The 26,121-nt window shown below is 39.2% G+C and overlaps 1 protein-coding gene across 11 annotated transcripts in view; it reads left to right on the forward strand.

The window, feature by feature from the left end:
• Positions 1-26,121, forward strand: part of znf536 (zinc finger protein 536) — a 180,038-nt gene that overhangs the window by 17,735 nt on the left and 136,182 nt on the right. For 2 of the 11 annotated variants that reach the window (XM_026267901.1, XM_026267898.1), the window contains exon 3: positions 1,553-1,672. The exons of the other annotated variants lie outside the window; for them this stretch is intronic. The gene's annotated coding sequence lies outside the window, so the exon portion shown is untranslated. The remainder of the gene's footprint in view (positions 1-1,552; positions 1,673-26,121) is intronic. 11 annotated transcript variants of the gene reach the window in all.

Here is a 26,121-nt window from a genome sequence, read left to right on the forward strand (position 1 = left end):
AATGGAGGTGTTGAGATGTGTGTTTTAGTGTGTGCGTCCGGGTCAAGGAAAACCAAATTAGCGGATAGGGGAAACTGCTGAAGCTCTGGCGTTCTCTTGGTCATGTTGGGTGAATGTCAACACGATCTAGCTGCTGCCCCGTCTGCTGACTGGCTTCGACTCATGGGCATCGTACAAGATTCAAGGTTTCTTCTTGTTTACGGTCCTTCAGATATGTTTAGAAGTTGAATCGTTTATTTGTGGCTGTCGTGTTGTGTCTATATCTGTGTATGTTGACAGCAGGGCGAACAGCTGACTCGACGGTGTAGCCGTTGCCCTTGTTTCGGCTTGGCTCTCTGTGGTGTGAAAAAGCTCGCTCTTTGAGGGCATTATATAGATTAATGGTTTGGGCCAAGGGCTCCTGGGAGGCCTAGTGTGAAGCCTTGGACTCGACTGGGATGGAAGGGGGAGCGGAGAGACTGGAGCCCCGGCCTGCTGAAAGCAAACACAGGCTTCTGGTCTGGATCTGGAGGGATGGAGTCGGAGCATCATCTGCTCCAAGCTGCTCATTATATCAGCACGACCCTCCTCTCATCGCCAACAAAGACACTAAACACTCACCAACGCGCACACACACACTTAGTCACATGTCGATGACACAGTCCACTCGTATATTTTCGCATTTGGTACCCAAATTCCGCCAACACGTAAGCGTCCTCACACACACGTCACAGAAACACAGACATATGGATGCCAATTCTCAACTCATAGTAAAAAATCTAACAGCAGTTGTGACTTTATTTCCCACAACTGTCAGAATGAAATCTCAGAATTATGGCTATATCTCATAATTTGGACTTTACATATCACAGTTATTTTTTTGTCATAAATGTAACTGTTTATATATATATATATATATATATATATATATATATATATATATATATATATAATTGTAAATTATATGTAAATTGTAAATAAAACAATTTCTTGTAATTGTGACTTAAAAACATGTAATGATGAGTAGGCCCACCGGTGGGCCAGTGACAGTTAACAGGTTAAATGTCACAATGGTAACAACTGCTCATAATTGTGATTTTATAACTTGCAATTTTAATTTTATTCACCAGAACTTCACTTTATATGCCAAAGTTGTTACTTTACTTTTCATAATTGAATTTATTTTTTGTAAACTGTAATTATGTCTCATAATTGTGACTGTATATCTAACAGTTTTTATGGTTAAACTTTATTTTAAGGTCCAAATCTCGCTATTAACTATGACTTTTGCCTCATAAGTTTAGGTATTGGGTAGAATATGGTAATGCAGAATATGTTCTTTATATGTACTAATAAACAGCCAATATGTTATTGATAGGCATGCTAATTAGCAACTAATTAATAGCGATAATTGGTTCCCATACTAAAGTGTTAACATTTATTTTATTTCTAATAATTTTTAATTTATATCTCAAAATTTTTGCTAATTTTCATTATTGTGACTTTCTTATCTTAAAATGTTCACAATTACCTTTTTCATTTATTTTTTAATTTATTTTTTACTCTGGTGCAGAAACAGGCTTCTATACATAACGCAGCCTTTCACCAAGCAAGCGATTCTCTGTCTCCACCTGCTTGGAGAATAGGAGACTCTGCTAGTAATATTCTGGACAAATACCAGTCAAGAGTAGGTGTGAGTATTAAATATGTTGAATTTATTATGTGTTTTGTATAATATAATGTATTTATTATTATCATCATCATTATCATTATTATTTTCCTAGAGAAGGTCAAAGCTCTGTCTCCCATGTGTGAGAAATGAGAATGCAATAAATGAGAATCCTATTACACACGCACGCACGCACACACATACACACACACACACACACATGCTGCGGGTGAGGGCCAAGGCCTTTTTTTTTTCTCAAGGCCTGGTGGACAAACAACAAGCATGTGTTAATGAAAGGTGAAATAAAACTCCAGAGGACGTAAACAGCACATTAACTCACAACAGGTTCTTTGTTGTCTTGGCACTGATGGCTGTGTTAAAGACTGATATTTCATAACTTTACTTGTCATAAGGACAATAGCTTAGATTTCGGTGTGTGTGTGTTTTTTTCCCCTCAGATTTGAGCACATTCCAGATAAGATTATGTTTGCGAGCATGCAAGCACACATGAGAGTGAGCCAGAGAAACAAACTAAGAAACTTGGTTTGCTGGAATCTGCGAATGTTATCCATTCGCCATTTAATGTAAATATGTGCTCTGTTGTTGGACATCTACATCTGGTAGGAGTGTGATTGTATGCGTGTGCAAGATGTGTGTATGTTTGCGTTTGTGTGTGTGCGTTGTTAAAGTGGGGAGCTTAAATAACCTACTTTTGTCTTGACAACAGCATCAGTTGTAGAGGTGCACATATGCAGAAAGCTATTTGGAAAGGCATCCTCTTGCCTGTCAGCTTTTATTATGCGGGAAGGTGTCATGTTTGTAACGAAGCTGAGTGCAGATGGCAGAGTGGAAGAAATGGATCACTAATTTTAACAATGATTAATGAACAGAGATGGAAAATGAATTACGCTCCACTATTGGAGGGAGGAATATTCTCTCTGAAAATGTTAACTTCGGCTGCCAGCCGGAGAGAGAGAGGGAGAGAGGGAGAGAGATGGTGATGAAGAGGGGGTGGGAGAGGGGGTCTGCTTTTTCCTCATATCCTTTGTAAAGTCAACACTTCACTGGTTTCGCGATTACTTTTACCATTTTGCCGCTCTGACAGACAGTGTTGTTCCATGATCTGTCTGTTGAGTCCTTTAAAAATGGTCCTTTAACAGGTAAATGTTGTGAATAAATAACTGAGAGCATCATTTCTTTTAATTCCCAAGAGTCTTCTGCTCATTTACTGGAGACTGTGGCAGGTAGCGCACATGCTCTGACATGTTTTGCGGGCGATCCAAGTTTGAATTTGGCTCCAAATTCCGCTTTTCTCCTCTTCATTTCCTGTTGCTTTTATAATATCCAGTGTAACGAAAAATTAAGAAAATGCTTTCTTCAAAGAGTTGTAAAAACTATAGATCCGCGTATGGCAGGAGAAAATCTATGTTAATAATATGTTTTAGCTCTAAGCAGTGCAGTTTGAGGAATTTTTGGCATCCCACAACAAGTTTTAATAAAACAAAACTGTAGGATATCAGTGTCAGTCATCAATCATCTGTGCATGTTATTATGGAGGAACGTATTTTGGAAAATCTTCTTAAAATTTCATAGAAAAAACTAAAACAAAAAAACAATATAATAAGCATGCAAACACAGCCTGGCTTCATGGTTTCATCTCAGGTGGGCGTTTATTTATTTATTGATGTATTTCTTTCTTTCTTTTTTTTTAGTTTAGACATAATAGATATATCTGTGGAGTTTTGAATTTAATTAAGCTCCTAATGGGAAATACCTTTAGGAAAAAAAAAAAAAAGACACATCAACTACTACTTCTGGAAACAATATGTTTGTGTGTGTGTGTGTGTGTGTGTTAAAGAGTGCTCAGGTTACCCAGCATATGCTGAGTACTCAGAAAACATACACAATGCCGTTGGTGAACAAGGTAGAGAAAAAGCTCCTGGGATCCAATTTAGAATGTGTCTTAAGGCAAGCATGCCTTTGAGTATGTGAATGTGTGCGTGTGACTGTGTATCTGTTTGCATGTGTGTGTGTGTGTATACATGTAAGCGAGTGTGTTCGTCTTGGCACTCCATTGAAATACTACAGGGTGATTAGAATTCCCCTTGCAGGCTCTGGGGGTGGCCCGCTTTGAGCCCCACATCTGTGCCCCTGCCCTCTCACTGCTGCCCTCTCTCTCTATCCCCCTCTCCTTCTCTCTCTGGGAGGCCTGTATTCTCAGGGTTCTGTGCTACTTTAAAGGGAGGTCAGGTTATGTAGTTCACAGAGTTTATGCCGTCCAGATTATTTATTTAGTGCTGAGCAGGAGTCTTTCAAAGCAGGATTGGGTAACGCTCGATACTTTGTAAATTTATGTCAGATTTTACGGTTTTTTTTTTTTTTGTGATGTCCGTTAAGGTTACAAAAAAACAAAACAAAACAAACAAAAAAAAAACACGCCCAAATAAATGGAGTTATTCCATGCCAGTGTGTTTAGGATGTGGGTGCTTTTATTGAATATGCAAATTTGTGAAGCAGGATTTAAATAGAAACAAGTGGATTCCTAAACATTTCAGTGCATGTTTAAGGTGCAGTATCTGTTACAGTGTGATGTAGGATTTGCAGAGAGGCTAGTAATGAAGGATGAGGCAGTTAAAAGCTATATTGAATGAGCAGCTTGTGTCTTATCAGAGAAAGGCACTGTCACTCATTTGATGGGAAAGGGGCTTTCTTAAAATTATAGCAACTCACAACAGCCTGTTCAATTTTAAGGCTCCAAGATAAAGTAGAAACGGTTGTGAATTTGTGATCCATTGGCAGATATTTGGCTTTTTTTTCCCCGATTGGCTGATTAAATTGATTGTTATTGTCGGGTATTATAAGTAAAATTCTACATATAATAATAATAATAATAATTATAATAATTATTTATATATATATATATATATATATATATATATATATATATATATATATATATATATATATATATATATATATATATATATATATATATATATATATATATATATATATATATATCATTTCACACAGTTATTTTTTTATGAAGTTGTATTTTGGCTTAATAAAATTTTCTAAATACTTATTTCAAATTCTTTTAGTAAACATTATGTAAATATAATTTTTTTTGCAGCATTTATAAATTGCTATCTATTAATTAAAGTGCGTGCTATCACGTAAACTGGCTTTATTCATTTTTGTAACGCTTCTCTAAAATGTGGACCCCCCCCCCCAACAAAAGCTGTGATAATATTCCTTAAAGTTGCATTAAAATCGGTATATATTTATATCAAACTGAATTTGTGATCACACAAGAAATTCTGTCTGTTTGCTTTGCTTTGAGGAAAACCAAAAAAAGCATCAATGACACTGATGACAGAGACACAGATGCTGATGATGCGGATGAGGGAAGGAAGGAGGTTTTGTTCTCAGGAAAGTGGCACCTTGGACAGGAATCATATTTTACCCCGTCATCAAAGTGGCCTTCTCTCCTGCACCACATACAGAGCTCATGGTCTGTCTCAGGACATGTCTTTATTACACCTGAACCAGTGTGGAGCAACATTATAGGCTTCAGTTACACACAACTGACCCCTAAATGAAACCCAAATGCTACAAAGTGTAGCGTTATATTAGAAAAAGCAACCGATTATCAGTTTGTTTTTTTTGTTTTTTTCCCTCGCTTTTTGCAGCTGCCACATCTTAGCTGTGCGAATATGGCGCAACTTTCTGAAGTTGTAATTACAGGTAAATCAAACGCATGGTTGCTGAATCTCTTGCATGGGCTGAGTTTGTTTACAGGCGCTTGTCTACCCCCTCGCGTGAACCTGTCTGTGTTCTTCCTGTGCCGCCTCCCTCGTTCGCACCCGGCTGCAGGTACGACTGCTTGGCACAGGGATTGATGGCACCAAAACAGGAGGATATTAAAGATGTCTGTCACGCTCCCCTCCTCAGCGAAACAAGTGGATGTGAACTTTTCAGCCGCGCACTGTCACCTCGCCTAATCAGGACGTGAAATCTGAATCCAAGCATAGTCATTTAACTTTTACCACTTGCTCCCCCCTCCTGCTGGAGAGAAGACAGTTAAGACAAAAAGAAAGAGAGAGAGAAAAGCATAAAGTGACAAAATAAGAAGAAGAAAAGCAGCAAAAAGAACAATCATGCTGGAAGTAATGATATTTTCCAAATAAACGCCCGCCTGTCAGAAGCAGGAGACATATTCACTTCCCCAATGTAGCTCAAGGAGACAATTAGCAAACAGAGGTGACACGGTAAACAGGTGCAGCCATTATTCCGGGAGCTGCTGGCGATATATCCCCATCTCCCAGACTGATGAGGGATCATGTGACAGGAGGGGTGAATTATCTGTCTGTATCAGGGCTCGACTGATTGGGTCTGCCTGCCGTTTTACTCCAACATCTTCTGTCCTCCGCAAAAGAGAAGAGATGAAAAGGGATGATGGCTCCACAACAAGCTCACAGGGTGGGATGTAGCGCTCCTACACTTCTCAGTTTTACATCTGTCTCGCTGCGCCGCTTCTCGCGTATTCTTTGTTTTCTGCTTTCTTCTGGTCCCGGACTCCTCCTCGCATCTTTCTGTTCTCAGTTTTCACTTTCCTGCAGTGAACAAAGCTTTCTCTTAATCCGTAATAGGTCGTCGTCCCGCGCGCAAGGTCAGAGCGGTTTGTAGGAATTGATTGTTTGGCGCTAAAGTACTAATCAATGAGAACCTTTTTCTAGAAGCTTGAAAATGCAAAACATTTTTATTAAAATATGGAGAGAAACGTCAGTAAAGGAAGGTAATGTGTAATGGTAGGCCGTGGAGAACGATGTTGATCAAAAATCGATACGTCTAAACCACTTTTCAGCCTTTTTTGATTTAATGCTGTTTTTTTTGAAGGTGTGTTGGTTTTGCATCTTTTTTACTTTTATTTTGAAAAACCACTTAAATGCAAACCCCGCCTCACAGCTGATTTCATTGGTCAACTCAATCACACAGCCAAAAGTGCAGACTTCAGTTTAGACTCCAAACCGCACAAACAATAATGTTAAGGCTACATTATAAAAAGTACAAATGAAGTAAATAAAGATTGTTGGAATATGTTTTGCAAGAACAATACTCTTTCAGTCTTCCTATTTTAAAATATTGTTTTTGTACTTGCCATTTCTTTGTAATTCTTTGTGAAATGTACTAGCTATTTCTGAAAGAAAAAAGTTTCAAACTAAATCCTACACCATTTTGATCATTGTGGGATTTTGGATAAGGTTTAGAAGTTAGTTTTAGTTTAAGACACAATCAATGAAATTCCTTGCATTTAACTGAAACAAAAAGAAGAAAAATAGTGTTTTAGCGCCACTATTACTAGAATATTACACTAGAATTCTGTTGCTAAGGCTACTGTCAAATCACTGGCTTTTCCTCTAAACTGAACTCTATATGACTCGCGGCAGCCATATGGGATCCATCATAAACATGTGTCGTCCAAAGCAATTCTGTAAATACGTACGCTCATAACTCAATAAACTCCTACAGGACGGCCTCTGCTTCAGAGAGGATCACGTACCATACAACCACGTACCGGTGTCAGGCACTGCTCACTTTCTGTCATTTTTTTCGATATCCAGAGGACAAAATCAAACACGCAGAACAAAGCGAGAAACAAAACACAGACTTCTGCGGAGCCCCCGAAGACGCTTTGCGTGTCGTATAGCTTCCGCCTACAAACCCCTTCGCTCTTGAGTTTAATCTGTAATATAGGCAGACATTATCCATCAAACCTTCATCTCTCTTGTGAAGCATCCTAAAAATTGTCCGTTTTTTCACCATCCGTTGATTGACATGGCACATAGGCGCTCTGTCTCTGACAGTTTAGGCAGCATTAGTTGGAGTGGCAGCCGTCTTGCTAGGAGTTAATGATAATAATTATTTAGCATTTTTTATTGCAGGATAATTATTTAAGAGGTTCATGTAGTCAGCAGTGTAATCAGTAAAGAGCGATTACAGAAAATCCACAGGCAAGCAGATGGTAGCTGTTGTGTTTTTTTTTTTCTCTCTTTTTCTCTTTCTCTTCCCCACTCATATTAAACTAGCAGACATTATACCAGCTTTGGCAAGAGGACAATGGAAAGGGCAAATGATAAAATTAAAATCTCTTCACCATCTAAAAGAAAAAAAATATATAATCAGTGGCATAATTAGGACTTTTTGGTCCTGGGTGCCAACACTGGCCAATCAACCCGGCCCTATGTAACAGCAAAAAGTCCTTCAGAAACAAAGAGATATAGTTAAACAGAATTGCCTGACCCCGTTACTCTGTCTAATAGTAGACAATGTATTGCTTTTGGTGTTTGCACGCAATCAACACTAGCAAGGTGCAAGGTCAGGACTTTTTTTTTCTTTTTTTTTATCCCATTTTTTACAGTACATTCCCACTGTACCGTTTTCTGGGCTAGTTGTTCAGTGTTGTTTTATTAATTTTTAAAAAATTAATTAATTTATTTATTTACTTTTTTTTCACTCGACTCGACAAGCAAAAGCAAAAGCTCTCTCTCTTTCCAGGGTCGGAGTGATCGGTACACAGAGGCTGTTGCCCTACATTCCTGACTAATTGTATAATTGGAAAAAGCTCTCCAAATGAGCGGCCCCCTTTCGCAAGTGCAATCTTCCCACTGCTTTCCCCTTCAAAGCAAATCACAAAAGAGCATTTTGGGAATAATAATCATTTCAAAAAGCATCCATTATTAATCCAAAATAGTAGAACATCACCAGAGCCAACGCAAAAAAATGCCACCTCTAGTGCCACCACACGCATGCTGTCGGAGTTCCGAAATACTAAAACAACATGTAAAATGGATGATGTTGATATTCCTTCTTTCAACTCCGATGGGCCTTGATCCTCTACTCAAGACGGTCCTTGCTGTCCCTCCCCTTTGATGTTCAAAGATCTACCTGAGAGTTGTCTGCACGCTCATATTTTACAGTTATGCCTGTGCTCATAGATGGATTGGATTTTTGGATTTATGGGCCCTCACACGCACTCCGTCATTCGTTACTGCGATGGCAACGAGACGGTGCGATGATTTCTGAGGTCGACGGTGTCACAAAGTGCAGTTAAAACGAATCTGTTAATTAACCCTATTGATCAGTCAAAAAATAGAGGCAAATGTGATTTGCATACAGCAGGCTCGATCAATGCTTTAACTGATTTTTCATCTCCCTTTTTTTTCTCTAAATCTGATTTCCTCTGTTTTCAAAGTGAGAGAAAGGGAGTCGGGCCTAATGCCCATCGATCCGCCATCGCATAGACACGAATACAAAGCGTTTTATTATGCAGCGAGGGGTAGGAACATATTAGGAATGCTTTGACTTCAAAGTTCAATACGTCGCGTTAAAAAACATCTTTCTTCATCTCTTTTCTCCAGAGCCGATGGCCATGACTCCCGCTGTTCGTCGTGCGCGCTGTTCATGTGTTGTTTCTTTAAAACAACGATAATTAAAATGCAGTCACAGTTTTGCTCTGTGAATATTGTACTTGTGCATTAAATACTACTCTAATTGTTAGCTGAGTGGAACACGTATTATTAATAAGGTGATATTTCTTCAGGCAAAACAAAATCTGTTCCCTTTTGCCTGATTGAGACGCTATAAAACAACAACAAGCAACACGACAAAGTCTAAAAAAAGGGTGGGGGGAAACAATAGGTGTTAAAAAAGCAATATGCTGCGTTTTCTCAAGAGCATCTTATTATAGCGTATTGATTTATAAGGCTTTAAATGCGATCCGCCACGCAACAGTCAAGGGCAGAAAGAGAAGAAGAAAATGGAAAGGAGGTAGAGAGAACGAAGAAGAAAGAGATGGCTACGCAGGGGCTTAGTGGCAGCCGTCGGGTGCTGGAGAATGCCCTGCGCTGAATAGTTTTGGAACACAAAAGGGTAATTGTTTTAGCCCAGATGTTGCTTTCGCACAACAAGCAGGATACAATGTTCCTACTGAGCTGATGAGCCCAATCAGTAGAATGATTAAAAATTGATTTTGTCCCTGTAATTACAGTATGTAAACTACTTAGCCAGGATTGCAAAGGAAGTGATTTTCTAATTACGTATATACTCTGGTGTCTAATGATTGGTTTTTTGAAGTAATGAAGAGAGGGTCCTAACGACTCCTCTGTGTTCTGTTGGTTAAGGGGAAAAAGCAGGAGAGAGAGCGAGGAAGAGAGAGACGGGGACCATCGTTAGGGCAAAGGCAGCAAGCAGACAAAGAGCTCAAATTGAATTTTCGCCACGGTAAAAGGCGAAGGGATTGTGTTTGTTAACATGCGAGCCGAACGCTAATGGTGGCCTTGACTTGTGTGGGGTCACCGGTCCGACAATCTGGACTCTCCAATTAAATCCCCCTGGAGTCATCATTACCACCGACACACACACGCATGCATTATTATCATGTTTTTGACTTTAAAATTTGAATATAATTATTGGACTTCAGAATTACATAGTGTACTTGTTTCTTGTTTAGGTGACCAACAGCTTATGAAATGAAATAATAGGGCCTCTGTGGTCAGCTGTCGAAAAACAAAACCACCACAGTGAAACACTGAAGCTATTTTTATGTTAAAGAAACAAAGTTTTAACTTTGATGTTTTTATTTTTTACTTGATTAGTATTTATTTAAGTAATTTATCCTCTCGAAAGCTACTGCATTTAAACGATATGTTTCAAGATCCTTCCAAGTCTTTGTTTTCTAAGGAAGGTCCCTGAATGTGAAACCCATAAAGCGCATATTTGGGCTGTTGAAAACAATTTCAGCCCTGCTTTTAAATTCTTTAGCAACAGATTAGAGTAATCTGATAACGTTTGGCATTCTCCGGAGCGAACAGGACGGAAAAAAGGAAACAAACAAACAAAAATTCCACACAATCGGAAGCGACGCTCACGCAGCTTTGCATTGTGGGTGGATTTTGGGGGTGACACAAATCCAGATTCATTATGAGGAACAATAAAAAAAAAAAAAAAATAAAAAAAAAAACTTTGAGGAAAAGAAAGCGAAGAGCAACGGAGACAAAGAGAGAGAATCGCTCGAGCTTTGAAATGCTGCCAGTATCAAACTGTACTTTTCAGACACAGTTGATTGGGAGAGAAGCCGATAGCATGGTGCAGTCTGGCCCCTTTAATAATTCATTTAGTTAGGCTATGATCTATCATTTTGTACCTTTTGACATGCGATATTGAAATTTAATATTGCATCAATACAAATGATGTATTGCCAGTCGGCGCGGGGGGATGTGGATGGGAAAGCGATCTTTGGATGTCTTTCGCTTTCCCTCCTTCTCTTTTCAAAGCTAGATTGTACTTGAACACAAAGGCAGATGTTCAGTAAAGAAAGCCTCTCTTCCACAACTTTGATGTGTATGTTTAAAAAAATGACATCTTTAAAGACTCGCGGAGCACTCGCTGTCTTCGGTGGGGGTGCGCGAGTATTTCGTGTGTGTGGTGAAAGTAAAGATGCTGGCACCGATGCTCAGAGGAAGAAAGCAGACTATTATAGAAGATGATATCTTAACTTCACCATTTAAGGAGCATTAAACAGTGTGACTGTAACATTATATGACATGATATACACCACTGTTCAAAAGTGTGGGGTTGTTAGGACATGTGTGTGTGTGTGTGTGTGTGTGTGTGTGTGTGTGTTTTATATATATATATATATATATATATATATATATATATATATATATATATATATATATATGCTCATCAAGGTTGCATTTGTTTAATTATTGTTAAATTTTATTAAAATTGAAAACCTTTTGTATTGTAATACATTTTTACATTTTAAATGTAATTTATTCCTCTGACGGCAAAGCTGAATTTTCATCAGCAATTATTCAAGTATTCAGTATTACTCGATCCTTTAGAAATCAGTTTAATATGCAGATTTTGTGCTCAAAAACATATCTTATTATTACCAATGTTGAAAATAGTTGTGGTGATTAAGTATGTGGAAACAGTAATGCGTTTCATTCAGACTTCTTAATCAATCAATCAATAAATCAATCAATCTTTCTTTCTTTCTTTCTTACTGCCCCCAAACTTCTGAACGGCGGTGTAGAGATGCCATGATTCGCAGCATACATCTTCTCAGGAAGTGTATTCTGGGCCGAAGCCCCTTTCATTTTTCAGTTAAAGCTGTCTTTATGAGCTGTGATATCTGACACTGCGAGCTAGTGCTAATGATATCCGATGAGTCTCTCCCATGCTCCACCCCGCCACTGTCATTAACACATGCCTTGCCTCCAGTTTACTCTCGCACAATGGCAACGAGAGCCGGATGTCAATTAGACTTTCTTGGGGTAAACACCGCAGGTGAAGACGCATAGGTGACGTGATGTACAAGCAGAGATACTAATAAGATTTTTCGCATAATGTTTAAAATCAAGATAAAATATGTTCTGATGAAGCCTTTGGATGGGATGTGGTGGAGGATTGTGCTGTTGATTGGTTTGTGTCGAGGAATAAGGGCTTAAGGAACTTCTGTCTGTCTATCTGTCTGTATAAATCTGTAGGGGAAAAAAGTCATACCTTTAGTAGTAATCAGGTTGGATTCATACATTCAAACATTTATACTATTGTTTCTATTGCAAAAGTTGGTGCAACTATCAATTAAAGTGAAAATATTTTCTTCTTTTAATGCACTTGTGAAGATTTTTATTATTATTTGACTCAATTTGATTTGTTTACATATTTTTTAATTTGACATTTTTTACAAGCCCCACTCAGTACTAAGTACTGTAATTTATATGTTATAGTAAATATGAAAATTTGGTAACACTTTAGAATAGGGAACACTTATACACTATTAACTATGACTTTTCCCTCAATAAATTCCTAATTTGCTGCTTATTAATAGTTTGTAAGGTAGTTGTTAAGTTCAGGTATTGGGTAGGATTAGGGATGCAGAATAAGGTCCTGTAGAATAAAGCATTCATATATGATTGAATACTACTAATAAATGGCCAATATTCTAGTAATATGCATGCTAATAAGCAACTAGTTAAGAGACCCTAAAATAAAGTGTTACCGAAATCTTAGATTGAAGTCAATGTATTTTTTTTTTCTAATTTCAGAAATCTATATTTTTTTGAATAACTTAATAGATCTGGTCCAAAAAATAAATAAAAAATCAATGTCATTGACCCATATGTCTACTGCATGTGTATTTGGATGCAAGCGTGTTCTTTGTCATCGCATTGATGGACTTTTGTGATGCTTCATATTAGAAATCTGAGGCAGCAAATAAAGATTGATTCGGACGAAAAAGCAAAAAAATGCATATGATATTTCAACATATATTATGATTTACTAGTACGTGACATGCTTGGGCACATATGCATACACATAATCAACTGTCCCCACGTATTCATGGGGGGCTGGCGTGTTATTAAAGCCATATGACATAATTGCATTTGATGTGGAATAAGCCGGGATTCGGTGTCTCTCCCATGTGAGGATGGCAGGAGTGATGGACGAGCACATTAGCAGCAGGGACAACATTAGATTTGCTCAAAATTATTGATCTTTTGTTTGCCAGCCAAGTCGGCAATAAATAACCGAATAACAGAGACGCGACTCATTATCGTCGTGCCAACTGACAGACCTCTATCAAAACTACTCTCGTGCCTCCTGCCCCCTCTCTCGCTCTCATCCGCTCGCTCGCTTTCTCTCAGAGTCAGGCTGATATTAATCTGCTTTTAATTCCTATACTTTTATAGCTCGTGCTTTAACTTTAGGCCTCGCTGTCACTATCTGATTCCCTTAAAATTTTAATCCAGACGTGATAACCTGTATTATTTCGTATTTTACACACCCGCATTCGGAGGCTCTCTGTTTTATTCCCACCTTCTTAGTGGAAAAAATCCTTTTATCACACAATGGGTAATTTATATCCATTACCAACGTTTTCAATCCTTTTCAGGGCTGCTGTCAGTGCCTTTGGCACCCTCATGATTAATGTGATCTAATAATAGTGTGCCATTATATTTCCTTTAGTAAAACATGTACCAACATCCTATTCAGCCCCAACCAAATTCATTGCCTCTTAGAATGGTTCTCGCCCTGCTTGAGCTGAAAGACAAGATTGCTATTTTTGCACAGGGGATGATTGTGGAGAGATTCAGGATACCATGGACTCGTGTTTAGCATCATTTGAGGCAAGAGATGATGTGATTGTGTGCGTGTGATGGGAGTGATGTACCGTCCCGGCGAGTTAGTGTTGGCCAGGTTATGTGTCTCGGTGCTATGAGTATGTTCAGAAGAATCATTCTTAAGCCCTCTCTCGTTTTCTCTCTCAGTCATTACATTCATGAATACATCAGATTTTTTTGCAACATCTTTAACGGAGTACTGGTATGTGTTATATATGGTCTGTGCTGTAATGGAACCGTGTGTCTGTCATGGTTTGGTTTATTACCCATGTGGTTGGTGGTGAGGGTTGGCCTGCGGAGGGTCCCACCGCTGTGTGAAATTGACATCAGATGGTCATGATGACTGGAACAATATCACATCCAGTCTTCATTTAGCAAGGGGCAGTTGACCCCTAAGACTACACTGTGACCCCCACACACCGATCACCATCCACAGCTGTCAGCACTTCCCTTTTAACAGTTCCATCTCCCTCTCTCCTACTTAGAACTAGCTTTTATGTCTGTTGCCAAGCTCTGCTAAATTGCTTCTTGCTGTGTTGTGAGAGAAATTTAAAATCACCTTTACTATCTTCACTTAAAAAAAAAAAAAGGTTTTCATGTATTAACTTTTAATTCCATTTAATTTTTTAAAAAAGTACTTAATTTAAAAGAAATTACTTTTTTTGTTTGTTTCACTCCCTTCAACCCAATCCAATTCTGCTCAATAACATCAAGTTCAGCCTCTGCTTGATATTATTTCCAGCTAAATATATTGTTTTACACATAAATGCTTATTATTACAGAAGATAAATGCATTGTGTACACTGAAAAAAATTATTTTCTGAAGTTGTAACTAAAGCAAATATAACTTTAATATGTTTTACAAGAAAGCAATATTCCTGCCTTTCTGCTTCAGAATTTCACGTTTATTTCATTAGGAGTTTCTGAGCAAAAATAGTTTAAAAATAAATTCTACATCAATTTTTTTTTCCACTTCATGATATGCAATGCATATTTACATATTAAAATACACGCATACATACATATGTAAATAAATAAATAGTAAAATCAAACTGTATTATATAAAAGTGTATGAGTACTGAGAGAGCTGAGGTCCTTTAAGGTGAATAAAAAGAGCTGTGATTCCTGTGGTTTGAGCTTCATCGACGGAAAACAAATGACAGATAAACAGAGATATGTGATGGGGAATCTGTCATATATTTTCACATTGAAACATTCTGTATGTTTTCCTTTAGTACTTTTCTTTTGTATTAATTCAAATGGATTATAGAAGGGAGGGAGACAATAAGAAAAGAAGAACATTTGTTTTGGCCGGGCCGAAGCTCCATAACTTTTCATCAGTTCAAATTATCAGTACGATTTATTATTTCATCCGATCCAAATTACAAAGCAAAGAGAAAACATAGGCTGCATGGACAGAGAGGGGAGATTTCATGACCATGTACTTCTCAGTCGGGTCAGCAGAGTGTGTGTGTGTGTGTGTGTGTGTGGTGGGGGGCTGGTGGTTGTGAATCAGGTGAGTCATCTCCTTCTTCCCCCCGCCCTATTTAACCGGGGAAACCCTTCAGGCAGGTGGGGGAGGGAGGGGTGGGCAGACGGGGGGACAGCAGAAGAGATTGCTTGCTGTGAGCTCAGCATTTTCTAGGGCCCAGACCAGAGCTAAGCAGACAGGAGAGAGAGAGAGAGAGAGAGAGAGATGTTCCCGCTGAATAAGCTGTGACTATGCGCACGCCTGGTGGCACCACCGCCTGTCTGCAATTCCCATGATGCAAGCCGTATGGGGTGATGATGATGACCATAATGATGAAGATGATTATGATGACTACCCACTTTGTGGCTTTATATCATCTGTCCCCATACATGTGGATGAGCGCAGAAGCTAATTCCCCTTTAATCTCCTAAATGTTACGCCATAGTGGAGACGCTCATAGCAACAGCTCTTTAAATAACACATTGCAGGACAAACCGGTCACGCCATATTCGTAAAAAAAAAAGGTTTTATTTTTATTTTTTTTGTGAAAATTTTGTCCTTAGTTGTACAACAGCTTGTCACTGGGTCAGTACTCTTAAAGAAATAGTTCACACTATACTTCATCATTTACACACCCTAATGTTAAACAAACTTGTATGCATTTCTGGTTTTCTGTGAAACACCAAAGATATTTTGAAGAATGTTGGTAATCAGTTTTGGTGTCTCATTGACTTCCATAGTAAGGACAAAAATGGTGACAGTATTTACATTTTACTAAGGTACTAATATACACCTTTTAGGGGTTGATAAGAAACAAAGTTGTCCCTTTAAGGGTCATGCCCAAGTTGGACCCCTACTTTTTTTTGGCAGAACCAAAAAATGTGGCCTGAATACAAAGAATTTGGAAGCAGCTATACCTGGGAAGCTTGAGGTGAGTTGGTCCCTATTGGAGGACTCGATCGGGTGGGTTAACCCACCTAAAAGCTATTTCTAACGGAGCCAGTGGAAAGGCCCGTGCAGGCGAGTTGCAATATGCTATGAATATGTGTGACGCTCATCTGTTAATGGCACATTTTAAAAACAAATTATCAAATAAATAAATAAAAAAAGCTGCTGCCATGATTTGTATCTATTTATATTAAAGTCAAGATGGCCTGCGAGCTTGACACCTAAATGCAGTGGTGCAAAGCCATTTTCTCTGTGCTCTTTCACACTCTCTCTCTCTTTTTGCCTCTTGCCAAAATCAGAAGGATGATGTGAAATAAATATGTGTCATAATTCTGAGCAGAGTGGGAAGATACGCAGAGTATGTCTATGCACGTGTGTGTGAGAGAGCGAAGAGTCCTGTGGTTATGAACTCCTGCATTGTAGTACTGTAAGGGTTTGAATAATTGAGAGCGCACATTATTTTGAAATGCCATTGTCTCTCAATTGTTACATCAGCGGTTCTTATATAGAGGGCATCGGAAGCCTTGGGAAATGTGAAGGGTTGGTGCAAACCAGGATCCCGGCACCTTTGACACGAGAGGTGGGATTTTGTCACAGAAGTGGCGTTGATGCAGACAAGTCCATCTTGTGTGTGTGTCTCGTGGCCTCACATGACCAGAAGCATTGAGGAAAGACGTGAAACACAAACCTGACATATTTTATTCATACTTCAAAAGTGTCCTGGTCTCCATGAGTGCTAGCCACAGATCAATCTCAGGGATTGCACAAGGCAGCCAGTGGGTAGAGAGGGAGGCGTTATCGATTTATCAGTGGAATATAGCATGTGTTTGCTTTAAATGGCCACACTAAACCCAGCTGTCACCGACTTGACATGCTGACATTTACACACAAACACAGATACATGCACATATGTATACAGGAGAGATGGATGAAGACACACACATTTCGTACAGCTAAATATGTACTATAAATAAGTCTTATATACACTTCCTCTGAGCAGATAGGTTTACCTTGACACACACGCACACACTTAGCTTTAAAAAAGCTATCACATTGCTGTTTTGTGAGCGGATGGCAGATTCTCACTTATGGAAGGTATTTTTCAATTTTCAACCACACTGAGCGTTGCGCCTTTTTCACTGAGTCACACACACACACACACACACACAAACAAACACACACACCTGGCATGCCGACAGCAGAGGGCTGGGTGGAGAGGAGCTAGCAGCGTGAGATGCAGCATTGCGGGCCATAAAAAGGATAGTTTAACAATTGATCGGCTGAGCAGTGGTTGAAATGGCAGCTGTAAATCAATTTTATCTCTCAGCCTCTAAAGAGTGTTTTCTAATGAGGTTAATGTCACATAATGACCAAATTCTGCCATTTAAGAGATGCCCTCAAGGTGTGCATGCAAGATAGATGTCACCCAGCCCTGAATTAGCGCAGGGAGAGAAGGTACACCTATGATGAACACTGTGTTTTATGTATAAAAAATGAGAGTGGAATGATATTGGGTGAAGTCAGAGGGGAGATTGAGACCAGGGTTGGGACTTGGGTGACAGGATCTGAAACGACAGAATGACCCAACACGTTAAGTATAATCAGTGTTAGGGAAAGTTACTTTTAAAAGTAATGCATTAAAATATTGCGTTACTCCCAAAAAAGGAACTAATTACATTACTTAGTTACTTTTTATGGAAAGTAATGCATTACGTTACTTTTGCATTACTTTTTCAATCTGGGCAGGGCTTGATTGTTTGTTTTTAATATAAAAAAGTTATTTTTTTGGTAAACGTAAAAGCCCTTCAACACGAAAAACTAAATGAATAAGTTTCAAGCTGAAGAGAAAGTAAATTCATGTCTTTACAATATAAAACAAAAGAAGAAAGTTCAACACACTTCAGCAAATAAAAAAGAAGCACACATGTTTATCTAGAGTAATATTTTCTTCACTTTCTGAGTTTCTTTTCTTAAGTGAGATTAATGCATTAATCCCATTAATTAATGCATGTTCACTTTTATTCTAGAACTACAACGACATCTTATTCCTGAACCTGGGGACAGAAGAGCTGTTAATCAATAAATGGGGAAAAAGTAACTGGCGTTACTTATTTGAAAAAAGTAAATCAGACATTTTCTTGTAAATTAAAGTGTAATGTGTTACTTTACTAGTTACTTGAAAAAAGTAATCTGATTATGTAACTCACGTTACTTGTAATGCGTTACCCCCAACACTGAGTATAAGTATAAAAATAGAAAATATACATAACTAATATGTGACCCTGGACCACAAAAAATGCAACACATCATATGAAAGCTGGATGAATAAGCTTTCCATTGATGTATGGTTTATTAATATCAGACAATATTTGGTCGAGGTACAACTATTTGAAAATATGGAATCTAAGGGTGCAAAAAAAAATCTAAATATTGAGAAAATTGCCTTTAAAGTTGTCCAAATTAATTCTTAACAATGCATATTACTAATCAAACAAGTTTTGATAAATTAACGGTAGGAAATGTACTGTACAAAATATCTTCATGGAACATGATCTTTACTTAATATCCTAATGATTTTTTGGCATAAAAGAAAATATTATTTTCTTATTTTTGACCCATACAATGTTTTCTTGGCTATTGCTAAAAATATACCCCAGCGATTTAAGACTGGTTTGGTGGTCCAAGGCCACACATACTTCTAATAACACAAACATAAGTGCATATGGAAAAGTTACTTGTGATGCATTACAATATTGTGTTACTCCCTAAAACCGTAACTAATTATGTTACTCAGTTACTTTTTATGGAAAGTAATGCATTATGTTACTTTTGCGTTACTTTTTAATTATGAGCAGGGCTTGATTGTTTTTAATATAATAAGTTCTATTTATAGCAAATGTAAAAGCCCTTTCACACCAAAAAGTGTAATGAATAAACCTCAGGCTGAAGAAAAAGTAAATTCACGTCTGTACAGTAGAACACAGAAGAAGGTTCAACACTCTTCAGCAATAAAAATAAAAAACAATTAAGCACAATTGTTAGTTTATCTGTTAGTATTGTTGAACTGTATCATCAAAGGTCAGCAGTGAAGACATTAGTTAATAAAATGGGATTAGATACATTTGTGTTATTTAACATATTTAATTATTGCAGGTTTGCGTCATATTCTGAGTTTGCAGTTTTAATTCATTTGAATAATAAATCAGTTTTTTTGCGAGTGGGATGAATTAATGCACAATCACATTTAGTCTAGAACTACATCATGTTTACACAGCACACATAACACTTCTGTACTTCCGATTTCTCCCAATATGTGGACAGGAGACTTGTCAGTCAATAAATGGGAAAAAAGTAACTGCCGTTATGTTTTGTTTGAAAAAGTAACTCAGATATTTTATTAGTTTACTTTACTAGTTAGTTAAAAAAAAAAATCTGATTATACAACTCACGATGCGTTGTTTTTTACATATGTGTACTGTGTGCTCTCACACACACACACATTTCGACTCTCCAGCCTCAGCTTCTCAGGTGTAAAGAGAGTTTGCCGTGCTCAGCTGTTTGTACCCACATAAGAAAAAGATTAATTCAAGCTCTGCACACAAGAAGAAATATTAAGAAAACAGTCAGGTCCTAAGGCTAGCATCTATCATAAGAGCCCTAAAGCTATTACTATGATCTAATCAGGTTTAATATGATATCCTATCAAAGCTCTGTCCAAAAAAGCCCTGCCCCAATTCTAAAACCACATCAACTGAACTGATGACACAGGCTAAATTGTTTCTTTTTTTTTCAGCCATGGACTATGCATGAAAAGTAAACATACTCTATATTATTCAATGTCAAGAAGGTATTGAAAATATCATTGAAACAGAGTACTTTGTGGCAAAGAACAACTACACTTTATTACCAACTACTTGTGTAGGTGCTCTCAAATCAGAGCGCTTTGAATTACGAGTAAACCATTGCTTCCAAGTCTTCTCATGTATATACCCTTCAGATATTTTCCTTAGCCCTTTCCATCTTTCCCACTTCCGCTCTCTCTCTCTCTCCCTCTCCATAGCTTTCTGTGCTTTAATGAATTGAGCAGTAGATGAGACGATTTTTGGGGGATTAGACTGTGGTAGCTGTGCGGTGCAGGCACTGACCTATAAAGAAGGCCTTTAAGGAGCCTCATTAATCCACCTGTCCAGGAATACTATATTTATATGTGTCCCTCAGATCTGGGCTGAGGTGCTCAAATACGATGTGGAATTACCACTGCTGGCACCCAATTCATTTCCAGCGTGATTAGTGACACAGCCACACGGAGGACGCTGTGGGTGGCACACGGCGCAGGCGCTGGGGTCTTATTCTGGGTAGGCCGGCGTAATAGGAGCGTGTATGTGTGCCACTGTACTCTTAAGATGGTTGTGCTTTTTTGAGAATGTATATGAAGTAAAACCTCTGTGGTTTGATACAGTACACTATTGAGCACTCACACACACATAATTGGTTGGGTATAAGATATGTTATCTTTATACGATTCCCTTCCCACAGGAATCTCGCTCTCACCCTCCGACCACCTCTAAACATCCGTCAATGACCCCTATAAATGCAGCATATATCCTATTTTGATCTGTTCACATTTTGAAGCACCACTTGCACTAGATGAGGGTCTTTCCCTCACTCCCTCTCTCTCACTCCATTTTTTCATCCTCTTTTTGATTGATATGTGAAATAAGTCCCTCTCCTGCTCTCTAAAGGCAGTTGGTGTAGAAGGCCTGAAAGGTGCCCATTGTCAAAGCGAGAGCACTTTGTCAGGAAACAATTCTGTTCCCAAGGCCCTGAGGACATGTTAAAAAAGATACAGCCCCCATTGTGTACTATAGGAACTTTAATTTTGCTTGTGAGGTCATTTTAATCCTGATGAATTTTTATAGTCGCTGTGGTGCTGAATGGGGAGCAGTGCTAATGCTTGATTAAAAAAAAAAGAGAGAGAGAGAGAGAGTGAGAGAGAGAGAGGAAAAAAATCTACCACCCACAGACCACCTAAACTTAAGGCCAGACAGAAAGGAATTGGAGAAGCTTTTGTTGAGGGACACATTGGGGTGTATTTAAGTTTACAAAGGACTTCTCCTCAATGGAGACTGGTTTCTACATGGAAGCTTAAAATCAGTGGGGGCTTAAAGATAGCAGTAGTGTGAAGAAACAGCGGTCATCGACAAAGCACTCGGAGAGCGAATCTGAAAAGGAGAAGGAGAAATAATGTGATGGTTTTTCCTCTCCTCTTCACCTCTATCCTCTCTATATTTATGAGGGCTTTACAGAAATGTGAGGCTGCGCTGTAATACCACACTGTAAAAAAGATGGAAAGGGGAAGGCAAGCAGAAAACACAGGAGTGTCTGTAATTGAATTAACAGAACGAAGGTGCGTGTAAACACGCCGTGGAGGAAATCTCACGCCATTTTTACGTTGTTTTGTCTCATTCTTTGTACATATTTAGCATCAAAGTTCCTCAGGCTGCGGCAAAAGCGAATTGTTGTGGTTCCCGGCCCTCCCTTCTTCTCTTCCTCCTTCACCGGTAACTTTTGGGTTTACTCAAAGATTTAGCTTAATCCCCATTTGAACGCTGAGACTTGATCTGGTGTTTGCATCGCACTTTTATTTCCTTCATCTTTTTTTGTACATTTGCAATGTTTTTGTTGTCGGCCTGACTCTTTGTCTTGTTTTGTGCAGACCTTTGAATGTGTCTGTGAATGCAATTGAAGGCGACGCGACCAGGCAAATGTGAATGGGCGCACCTACGTCTAGCCAAAAGTGTGGCAGAAGTAGACGAGAATTCTATTAAATCACTCCTGACATGCAGAAATTGATCCGTAGTAGTTTTTGGTTCATTTTCCCTTCATCTCATCAACCTGTTCTGCCTCAAAGTTTTTTTTTTTTTTTTTTGCGCTGTTGTTTAATAAAAACAAAATCCTTTTTTCAGAATAGGGACTGGCTGTCTGACTCATGCTCGGCTATTTATATAATCTTCAGTCTTTCCAAATGGGAACACGTTATTCCTTGTGCTAAACGCATCATTTGCATCACTCAGTGCTGTATTTGGAGATGTTTGACTCTTAGTCTTTGAGCTCGAGTCCGATATAGCCTGCACCACAAAGCCTGTGAGTTATTCCTCTCCTTGCCCCATCTCCCCTTCAACGTTTCACCAAAACTCTTCAAAAGCATCATACATACAATGTTAAAGAACAGACTATAAGTGTCATTGTTTGGAAGAACCTAATAGAGGAGTTTTCTTTAGCGATGATTCACTCAGACTGAAAGTTTACAACCCAGTCACTTCTTGTTCATCTAATTGGGGGGTAAAACTTTCTTTTCCCTGACTCTGCTCTTTGCTCCCGCCTCACCGTCAGGGCTTTCAAGAGCGCGCCGAGCATTAATATGGACACCTGCTTTGTTCCTGGCAGCCCGCTCTTCGCCGTACGTACATTTCCCTTCTTTCATCATCTTTCAGTGGTCTGTCTGCAAAGGGCCTACCTGATCTTACAGCAGGGCTGAGGTTTCACTCTGCCACCCATCTTCCAGAGAGAGCAAGTGAGCGAGTGTGCATGCATCTGTATTTACGTTGACAGATCTAAACGAGGTGAGATGACAAAAAAATCGGAATGTTACATGCACCTGTGCAACTATTTATGATCTTCTATATACCGTCACAAAGCAAGAGATCAAATGAACAATCAAACTCCAATTCTTCATTTAATTAAATCTGGCTGAGGTTAAGCAGGAGACAGAAAGCTGGGAGGCGTAGAAAGAAGTAGTAAGAAAGTGAGAGAGAGAGAGAAAAAAAAGTATACAGAGAAGGGCACAATATGTTCCGTTACATTATACTTTCTTAGCTGGGAGAGAGGCAAAAGGGCAGTGAAAAGGAATACTTGCTATTTAATTACTGTCAGCTGAATGAGCTCTGCTCTGTGCTGTTCTCCTCAGCCCCTCCCTGATTTAAAAATTCTTATTCACTTAGAATGTAGGTCACATTACAGTGGTGTCTGGTTATTGGACATGGGCTTAGATAACTGTTTGTTGAGTATTAAATGCTTTTGCTGCCTCAGCACCCTTTCTAACTGGTATTTTTCACACAGCTGTGCTACTGAAAAGAGGCAACGCTGCTGCAAAAATCACGCCGCTGTCCCAACACCCCTCTGCGATGCAGAACCACCCGTAGGGGTCTTTAAAAGAGGCGCCGTCTGCCTAAAGTATTTATCTTTGTGTTTATAAGGAAACAGAGAGGAGTTTACATTTAAAAGCGTCTGATAAAGGAGCGTAGCTGCATAGCAGATGGGAAAGAAATGTGCAAAAAAAATGGAAATAAATTGTAAAAGGAGTCCCAATAAAAAATCGGTGGTAAACCCGATGACCCCCAGGTCCCAAGGTGTTAGTCAGGCAGACGAATCGCTGCTTTCTTTCTGCTAATCTGTGTTTGCTTTGTGTGACCTTGCTTGCGGCTAATGTGCGTTGTTCTCACAATGCCTAATGGGTGGATTGCCACATTGCCACAACATTGCCACAATTTTGCGCCTCTCAGCTGGTCCTTTCCGTTTCTTTTTTCCTCCATTTTTTTTCTTTCTTTCTCGTCTCATTCTCTCTCTCCCTCCCTCTAGTCTGGGAAGAGAAGAGCCCAGATGGTGATTGATTTTTCGAGTGCTGACATCTCTGCTTGAGAAGCCTTGTGCTCCTCTTCCTTTGTGCAGAGCAAGTCAGGCACACTAACATCATGATGCGATCAGCGGTTCCATACCGCCGCCACTGACTAGAGCCATTGATTGACAGATCACGCACTCCACACACCGTCACACACAACAGAACGAATCAGGTACTTAAAAAAGCCAGAAGACAGAGACGGTTAAGAAGTGGAGTAGAAAGTCACATGGGAGACATCTGAGACCTAAAGCAAAGCTGTGTGGTAAATCTCAAGACACGACCAACAGGACCACATTGATCCGGAGAGACACCATGCTGCTCCTCCATAGCGGCTATGGATAGACGTTTGCCACTGTGCAAATTTGCTACGGGTCCATTGAGTCGACTCCAAAGCTCAAATGATGTCATTGGCTAACTAGCCATTCTCAGGCCATTGCCTCTGTTTGCGTGACTAAATACATACAATTAAGGGCTCGGCACTTCTCAATCTCTATGAACTCATTGTTAGCCTGGGTTCAAGTGCACTGATAATGGGGGCCAGGGGAAAACAGGCATATCATCATGGTACCACACACACACACACACACACACAGGGCTGGTGGGTAAAAGAAATGTCTCATTATCTGACGCATTCCTGTTCGCCCAACAACTCTCTCATTCTCTCTCTCTCTCTCCCTCTCTTTCTGATTTGTTCTTTTGTTTTCCTTAGGCACTCCATTTTCATGGAGGTATGACGTTGCGTTACTATATGCCTCTCTCTCTTGCCATCTCTCTCTCGTTCTCTCTCTCCACTCTGCTGCTAATTCTCCAGTTAAATGCATCATTAGTCATTTAGGGTGGTGTGAAAGTGGCTGGACAGTGGACAAGAAGACCCAAATTTGCAACTTGATGAGGAAAAATAAAAGGCTGATAGATCTATGATAATGAAAGTAATCAGCCCTGAATATGGACGCAAAACGAAACAGTCCAGAGCTAATTCTGCTCTCATTATATTCTGAGCAGATAGGGCCAAAGTGGGGCCGCCTAGATGGAATCACGGTATTCCTCTCTTTCTGGAAAGTAGCTCAAACCAGAGACTGCAGTATTGGCATCTGCAGATTATTAGAGTAACAGTTTTTGTGCCCCACACTTTCCCTGAGTTTTCTTTATCTCACCTAACGTAGATAACCTGGCAGCGGAGACCATCTGAGACATGGGGTGGGGGTTGGTGGTGGAAGGGGGGTGTCTTAAACTCCAGTGAGGAGTGTGCTTGCAGCTGGAACGGCAGGCTAGAGGTAAATGGATCTTATTTTGAGGAGTGTCAACATGTGTAAGGGTGCCCATGGCTCATTGCACGGCCCTGATCCCTCCACAGATACGCTGATGGATGAGGGACAGGGGCCCAGCCCCAACAAGGCCTGCACTGCGCTTCTCTCTCTCACTTCTCCTTCCATCTACACTCTTCAAAATAAAGGTGCTTCGTGATGCCATAGAATAACTTTTTTTTCTAATTGGTTTAATAAAGAACCATTAACATATGAGGAACCTTTCTGTTTTACTAAATGTTCTTATGGTGAAAGAAGGTTCTTCATATTATAACAAGGTAAGAAAGAGATGGTTCTGAATGGTTCTTTGTGGAACCAAAAAAATGGTTCTTCTATGGCAGGCGTGGGAACATTGATCCTGGATTGCTGTTGTCCCTACAGAGTTTGGCTGCAATCCGAAAACTCTAAAATGCTGTCTTCGGAGGCAGCATTCCAAGGTAGGAAGACATCAAGGCACATTCGAATACAAATTCTGCTTTACTTCCTCTCTCCGGAGGTACCTTCTTCTGATCAAATTTTGAAGGCAGCATAGATGTATCCTTTGTTGCCTTTGATATCCCACAATCCTGTACGTTCCATTCCATGATTGTTGAGTAAAAAAAAAGAAAAAAGAAGATTGCATCTAAAAGAACGTGTGTATAAAAAGTGTGTAAATGTATATTTCTGACTAACGTTTTGCACTTTTGATGTTAGTTCTAGCAAGAAATCAGCATTATAGTAACTAAATATTTGTTTAGTTATCACAAAAACTTGTTCTATTTTGTTGTAGATCATTAAACCATTACGTTTCCTCAGAAGCCTGTCCGAAATCAGTTTGATGATGTGTCTTTGTGCAAAAAAAGCTGCCTTCAAATCCATTGCAAGGTTAAGTTTTT

Source organism: Carassius auratus, chromosome 7 (genome assembly GCF_003368295.1).
Source record: "Carassius auratus strain Wakin chromosome 7, ASM336829v1, whole genome shotgun sequence".
NCBI lineage: Eukaryota > Metazoa > Chordata > Actinopteri > Cypriniformes > Cyprinidae > Carassius > Carassius auratus.